The sequence below is a fragment of the Augochlora pura genome, chromosome 2, assembly GCF_028453695.1.
Source record: "Augochlora pura isolate Apur16 chromosome 2, APUR_v2.2.1, whole genome shotgun sequence".
Lineage (NCBI taxonomy): Eukaryota > Metazoa > Arthropoda > Insecta > Hymenoptera > Halictidae > Augochlora > Augochlora pura.
The window spans coordinates 8015890-8023544 of record NC_135773.1 but is presented as its reverse complement, the minus strand read 5'-3'; the positions used below and the strand labels follow the sequence as shown (position 1 = coordinate 8023544).

The 7655-nt window shown below is 41.1% G+C and overlaps 1 protein-coding gene across 4 annotated transcripts in view; it reads left to right on the top strand.

Annotated features, from left to right (window-relative positions):
• The window catches only part of Kek5 (leucine-rich repeat, immunoglobulin-like domain-containing kekkon 5 protein), a 653304-nt gene that overhangs the window by 28209 nt on the left and 617440 nt on the right, over nt 1–7655 (top strand). The window lies entirely within an intron of this gene.

The window sequence follows — 7655 nt, the reverse complement described above, 5'->3', positions numbered from 1 at the left end:
TATAGAATATTGTATCATACAATCTATTAATATGTTAAATCTATATAAATAAATTAATTGAAATGTATTAATCACACAATCTATTAAATAAATATTATGTAAAATCACTGCTAACTGTCTGTTTCAAAGAAAACCGTACCTCACATTTTTATCCTTTATCTTCTATATTTAAACAAGTGTCAAAAATATAGTATACTCATCCGAGAAGCCTGACTCCATCGAACAATGACGCCACACGCACGTCCCGTGATCTAACGCGAGCGGTAAAAATGTTCTACCACGCGGTCAAATTAGAACCGCGTTCAACAAGAACGTTTACGTGGTGTGTATCACGTCGTGTACGCTCTAACATCGGGCAGGAAGCAGGGGGACGGCAGACACGACGGCTTCTTAAGGCGCAGCACATTTCCATTTGTATGACACATCGTCTGGTTGGTGCCGACCGTAGACTCCGATTCCGTAGCGCAAAGAAATCCTCCCCTCCCCTCCCCCTCCCCCGACCCGCTTTGTAATCCGATCTGTAACCCGTTTTTCACGCGACAAGCATTCTCGATCACGTACAGAATACTATCTGATTACAGTCACCTACGGTCGTCTTTTCATACCGTTTGATTCCATCCAGCAGCTGGATGGGAAATCCCGTGTCTCCGGATGTCCTTTGATCCGTAACGGGGAGTCCCCGCGAACGAATTAAAGGCGTCCCTTCGTTACAACGTTAGAACTCGGGGAGCTAGAGGATTCGGGATACCTGGGGAACGCCGTAACATTCGAATACCGTGGCCGGTTTATCAAGGAAAACCGACCACTCGCCGACGCTAATCAATATCCGTCGCGTTTGATTCCGGGGGGCTTATCAAACCGGTCAGCTCTCCCGCGAGCGCGCACCGCAGAGCAGCGGTAGTCGTTTTGATCTCCGCGCTCCGTTAGACTCTTTTTATTTCTCGGCTTTATAGGTCAGCGTGTGTTATAGGCACGTGTGTGCATAGGTGTGTATGTGTGTGTGTGTGTGTGTGTGTGTGTGTGTGTGTACAGGGCGCCGTGGATCCTGCGGATCTGCGACTTCTCTCCTGCCTCCTGTTTAGTTCAATCAAAACCGGACGACGCACGGAAAAGAGAAGGACACACGGCGTGCATACACACATAGTCGATCTTCCGATGACCCAAATTTCCCGAACGCTGACGCACCGTTGCACAAAGCCGTGGAGGGGGAGGGGGGGGGGGGGCACCGCCGCATTCCTTTATTTTATTGAAGTCGCATGTCCCGCGCGAAACATCGCCATGGAAACACGGCAAACTAGGCTACCGGAAAATTGAAACCGAACACCGTGTCTCTCTCCGCCGAATCCGCTGAATAAGACGGGCCCCCGCGCGCTCCGCGGCTCATTGAAGAGCGTCGCGGCGCCGCGGGTATAACAAGCATTTCGCGAACCTTTTCTTCGCGGCGACGACTATGCCTCGCACAATCTATAGAATCCATTTCTCATTTTTCGAAAAACCGAGGAGCCGGTGTCAGGTGTGGCATGAGGCGGGATTAATTTAACCCTTTGCACTCGAAGTCATTTAAAATGCAAATTTTAAATAGTTTTTTATGGTTTATGGTATTCCCATTGTACGTAACAAAGTCGACTGTTCTCCATACGAAATTGAATTCTTGTGACCCATGACAACAGTTTCGTTATTTAACAATTTTTCAAAAAATAAATTTTCTAAAAATAAATTTTCTACAAATAAATTTTCAAAAATCAATTTTTCAAAAAATTAAAATTAAATAAAATTCATTAATTGTTAAATAAAAACCAGACATTGTTGTCACGAAAATAATCTTGGAACACGATAGAACAATTATAGCGGCGTTTCAGATTATGTTGTCCTGGATTATGGTGTCTTAAAGTCGCCGCTCGAGCGCAAAGGGTTAAACATCGTCGGGGCGCGGGACTTAGGGTACCGGTCGAAAATAATTCATTCGACGGCGGATCCGGCGAACGTCAATTAACATTTACGTTCCGCGGCGATCCATTTAAACATGCAGCCGCGTATTACGCGTGTTAATAAATAAACCCCGGGACCCGATACGCCAACAGTATTCCCAAGCGTATTACCTGCATTATGCATCTCCTTGATATTTCGCGTACCGCTTCGAGAGAGCCACGCCCCCTCCGACCCCCCCACCGCGCGCACTTCAATTATTCCGATCTGTTTATTGGTTCGAAAATTTTGTTGCACAAAAACTGGCGTAGTTGGGGTACGCGGCGATATATTTAGGGCGGGATGTTGTTGAAGAGGTTAGTGAATTTGGTGGAAGAATTGGGATGGGTTTTTTTCACATAATATTTCAATATATTACTATATATTATAGTTTATTCAAGCGTGTTATTTTTAAGTAACAGGATGTTGAAGCGAATGGATTTGGGTCAGTTTTTAAACAAACGCGTCAAATAGTTGTCAATAGTATTTTAGAATAATTTACTATTTTTGTTAAGGTGGACAGGGTTAAATTAATTATTGACAGGGTTAATTAAATTATAGACAGAGTTTATTAAATTAGAGAGAATATTTCGCAAAGCTCCGATAAACATATTCTCCTCTTCCCGAATTGTTTTTACAATAACCTATCCTCAACAACTCTTCCCAAACTGTCCACTTTTCATTAACAAGCTAAAAAACTCTTAGATAAAATTCACTATATTTTACAATTCTCTAATAATAATATCTCTTCTTCCTAAACTCTCCATCTTTGTCACCAACCTAAAAGACAATTCGAAAGAATTCACTGCACTTGCAATTCTCGAGCATCGAATAAATACCGTCTCCTTGTTCGTCGGTGCAACCAATTTCACTGAACACGCTGCCACGGTAGCAGCAAAAGGTCTTAACATCGACTCCAAGCGGGGTGCAAGCGGCGTAACGCAAGGTCCGCAAAAAGCGGAAATTAATAATCAAGTTTCGGTCAAGCGTACGGCCGGGCGGCAATTTTTCTTTTCCGCTCGTTCGACGTATATCTCGCGACTAGATATCTGGGTAAAGTGCATGCATTTTGTCGAGGTTGGCTGGTCATGATTACGTGAAGCGGCTCCCCCTCCCCCTCTATCTCTCTCTCTCTCTCTCTCTTGCTCCGAGCAGCCGGCACACGAGCAACACGAAACTTTTTCTTGGGAGGCTCTCGGGCCGGCTCTCCTTCTCCCGACGAGCCGCACTGATATTGGAAATACATCGGGCCGTTACCTCGACAGCCTCTAATATGAAAATGATTAAAATACGGGAAGAAGTCCGCGGGAAAGTTAAATTAAAGATGAACCGAACTCGGGAGCCCCGGGCTCCTCCGCCACCACCCCCTCCCCTCCCCCCTACTCCCCACCCTCCGTGCAAGCCGATCGGAATTGCATTTCACCGGCGTCTGGCTGTTTTGTCGACTGTCCGACGGAGATAGCGAGGGGGTTGGGGGCGAGGAGGCGGGGGGGGGGGGGGGCTTCCTCCGTTCCCGCGAAATTTATTGGCCGACCTTCTGCAAATTTTATAACCACTTGCGGCGCGATGCCTGCTCTCTCGTTTATTGGCACCTTTATTCCTCGATATCCGAATCCGTGGATCCCGTGCCGGATTAACCCCGTGAATTTCGCTCGTGCCGAAAGCGCGGGTCAGCTTAGAACTCGGGAATAATTTCGTACGGAGGGACATAGAGATTGATTGATAGATGGATGGATAGATAGGTGGATAGGTAGGCAGGTAGATATATAGATTATACTAATTCGTAAACAAAGCAGCGGATAGCATTTTTGTTACAGTCATTTTCTTATAATAATTTTGATACACCCTGTATACATAGAGAGAGAGAGAGAGGGAGAGACAGAGATACTAATCAGAGTACTAATCGACTGGTCAACTCTTTAGCGACTGTTAACCTATAAATCGTCTTTTTATCTTGATTGATAGCCTGTAAATTTTTATCTATTATCTGAGATATTATTAAATAATTTTTGAAACTTTTTAAATTATATAAATATAAAATCTTTACAATTGTATAAGTATATAATTTTTACAATTATGCGAGTATATAATGTTCACGATTATATATGTACACAATCTTTAAAATTATATGAGTATACAATTATACAACCTTTATTCGTAAAATAACAACCTTTATTAATAACCAGCCTTTATTTGTAAAATATATAACCTTTGCAATTATATAAGTACATAATTTTTATAATTACATAAATATATAATTTTTACAATTATAAAAGTATATAATTTTTATAATTGTACAAATATACAATTTTCACAATCACACAATTCAAAATTTCGTGGTCCTTTTTTTGCTCCTCCGGCTCGATGATTCTCACTTTCAATTTTTAAAACAAAAATTGCTGTTCTTTCAAACGAATTCGCACGATTCGCTGTTCATAGCGAAACCTTCGCGGCGTTATCGCCGCTTTACGGCGCGCGCCGGCTTTGATATCGTCCGAAAATAATAAGTCGCCTTCGGTTTTATTAGGAATCTGCGCTGGTCGAAGTTCTGCGCGGTTCTTATTCGGCGTTATTAGTTTTGAAAAATGGCGCGGGCGTCGTTCGCCTTTTTACCAGCGCTAAAAATCGAGAATGTGCACGCCGCCGCGCGCGTTCTCGAAATATCGCGAATTCCCTGGGTCGCGCGCGAGTACGGGCCGTTCCAAGCACGACGGTGTTTTATTTTTTGATTCGCGACACGACTGTTTTATGAATCGGCGGTCTGGCTCCCAATTTGCTGTATTATTTGAGCGCCGCGCCGCGCACGATATTTCTAATAAAATACGACGACAAGCGTGTTCGTCGATGCGATATTCGCTTCGAACGATATTTATCAATTAACATCTTATATAATACATTGTTAACTATTTGAATGTATCAGTGTATTATTGTATTAACATTTTAGTATATTAATGCATTATTGCATTATATTATCGTATTAACTATCTTGACATATAAAGGTATTAATCAATTATTTCATTAACATTTTAATGTGCTACTATATTATTTTATTAACGTCTTAATGTATTAATTTCTAACATCTTAAAATATTAATATATTATAGCACCAACACCTTAACATCTTAATGTATTAACATATTATAAAATAACGTGATTAATAACATCTTAATATACACGGCGCAAAAATTGAAATTACTATTAACTGTTAAACCGTATATACAACTTTTAAATCGATCATTCGTTGCAAAAGAACTTTATAAAACTTTAGACAGCAACGCATGGGCGCGCGTATGAAATTAAACGGCGCAACGTTGCAAACAGTGGCGCCTGTTTTATCGCTTTCGAAGCCACGCCCTCCCCCGAGATGAATGAAACGAAAAATTTCGCGCGCATTCGGTTGTGCTTCGCGCTTAAAATAAAGAAGAACGGTGTGTATAAATTTTGTTGCGCGTAATCACGCGCGTTAATTCGATTTGTTCGCGTAAAATCGTTCTCGTGATCGTTATCGGTTCGACCCGGCACTCTTCGGTCACCACGTTTTCAGAATTATTGTACCAATGTTAATGATTATCGTTTATGCCACTGCTATTCTCCAGTGCATCCTATTGCGACGCATTCTTCGTTCTAATAATTACAATGGCGGAACTATAATTTTAAAGCGTAATCTGTGAACGATGTTATTGCGACGTTATAATTAAAAAAGGTTATGTTGTATTACAGTATTTGTTATATGTTTTATATCATTATTTTATATTTATTATAGTACAAGATTTTATTTAACACTAAACGTACCAAGAGGGGTCAAATGACCCCTTTTGAAAATTTACTTTTCTAATTCTTACATTTATTGTTATTTCTGTCGGTCATTTGACTTTCTGTAAATTCTTATATCATCCGATTATTCAATTTCCCACTTTCCGTTTTTCTCGTAGCTTATTTTTTACCGACAAAAATTCTATGGTAAGATTAGGTATAGAAAAATGCCGGTACGTTTAGTGTTAAATATATATATATCTATTTATTTAGTTAGTTCATAGAATGGTTCCCTTGCGAATAAAACATATTTTTGTATTAAAAAAATTATATATATATTTATTTATTTAGTTTATGTAATGGTTCTCTTGCGAAGAAAATATATTTTTATACTAAAACTGTATATATTTTTTTAATTTATAAAATGGCTCCTTTGCGAATAAAAAATATTTCTGTATTAAAAATATATATTATTCAATTTATATAGTGGTACCCTAGCGTAGAAAAGATATTTTTGTATCAAAAAAATATATAAATATCGTATATATATCATATTATATAAATATATAAAATTATATTATATTATATAATAAATATAAAGGCATTTTTATATTAAAACAACATATATATTTTTTTAATTCATATAACGGTACCTTCACGAAGCAAAGATATTTCTCCACCTTTCCGCACCATATTCCTCGATTCGTATAATGGTCCCCATAAATATTCCATTCGTGCGGCACGTGATAATTCTAATGATACGGCGTGCGCGTCAAAGGCGACAAATTGTTAGCGTGGGGGGGGGGGGGGGGGGTGGGTGAAAAAAGCGGGCGCGGAATTCAAAAAGGGAAACCAACCCGGGGGGGAAATCCCCGCCGGGAACACCCCCCCCCCCCCCCCCTCCGTGTTCGCTCTTTGTACCGGGCACGGAGGTGGATCGTCGCCGACAATTTATAATAACGTCTATTTCCAAGCCCCGCGTGTGTCACATCGTAATACACCGAAACCGTCCCCGGCGAAAAATGGTGGCCGGCGGTTTCGCTTTGTGCGGCGGGGGGCACACCGCGCGGAATTACTCTGCCGCGAAGACGAATGTCCCGGGGGGCCGTCGCGGAGAGACACATTAAACGTCACCCGCGGCGCGCGCGCGCTTATTAGCGGGCGTCTGTCGCACGGGGTAGAAGCGTGTGCTATATAACGCTCTCCCCTCCCCCCACCTCTAATAAGCTACGTCGGATCGGTATCAGCGAATTAACGCTCGCGCGGCTCCGGCGACTCTTTGTTTATTTTCGACGGTGAAACGAGCGCGGCGACGGGGCGGAAACGGATGCTAGATCAACGAGGGGTGGGGGAAGGGAGTCGAGGGCGAGCACCCTGTGGACGGCGTGACGAACTTAGGGTACTTGGAGGAAGATGGATCACGTGTTTAATGGAGTTAGATTGTGGTAATATTAAAATGATGTTTATTGTAGCTGTTTTGTTGTTTGTTATTGTTTTGTGTGTTTGTTATTGCTGTTATATTGTTTATTATTTTTGTTGGTGTTTGATATAGCTGTTTTGTTGTTTATCATTGTTTTGGTGTTTACTATAGCTGTTCTTTTGTTTATTATTGCTATATTATTGTCTTCAGAATTTTAAAAATTCCCAAGCTATATTTTTCCAGAATTTTACTTTCAAAATTACTAACATTTAATTATTAACAAAATTCCATCCCCCTTCCACCCTTAAAATTCCTCAAATAAAACGATTCAATTATTTCTCTCTTTATCAATTTATATAATTTTTAAAAAATACCCAAACTGCGAATAATTAACCCTCCTTCATTATAATTGAACAATCCTTACCCTTCCACATCTCCACCCTCGTTCTCAGGTTCGTTAAAGAGGAAAACGGCGCGCGAGAATTAGCCGCGTTTCCAGCCCCCCCCCCCCCCCCCCC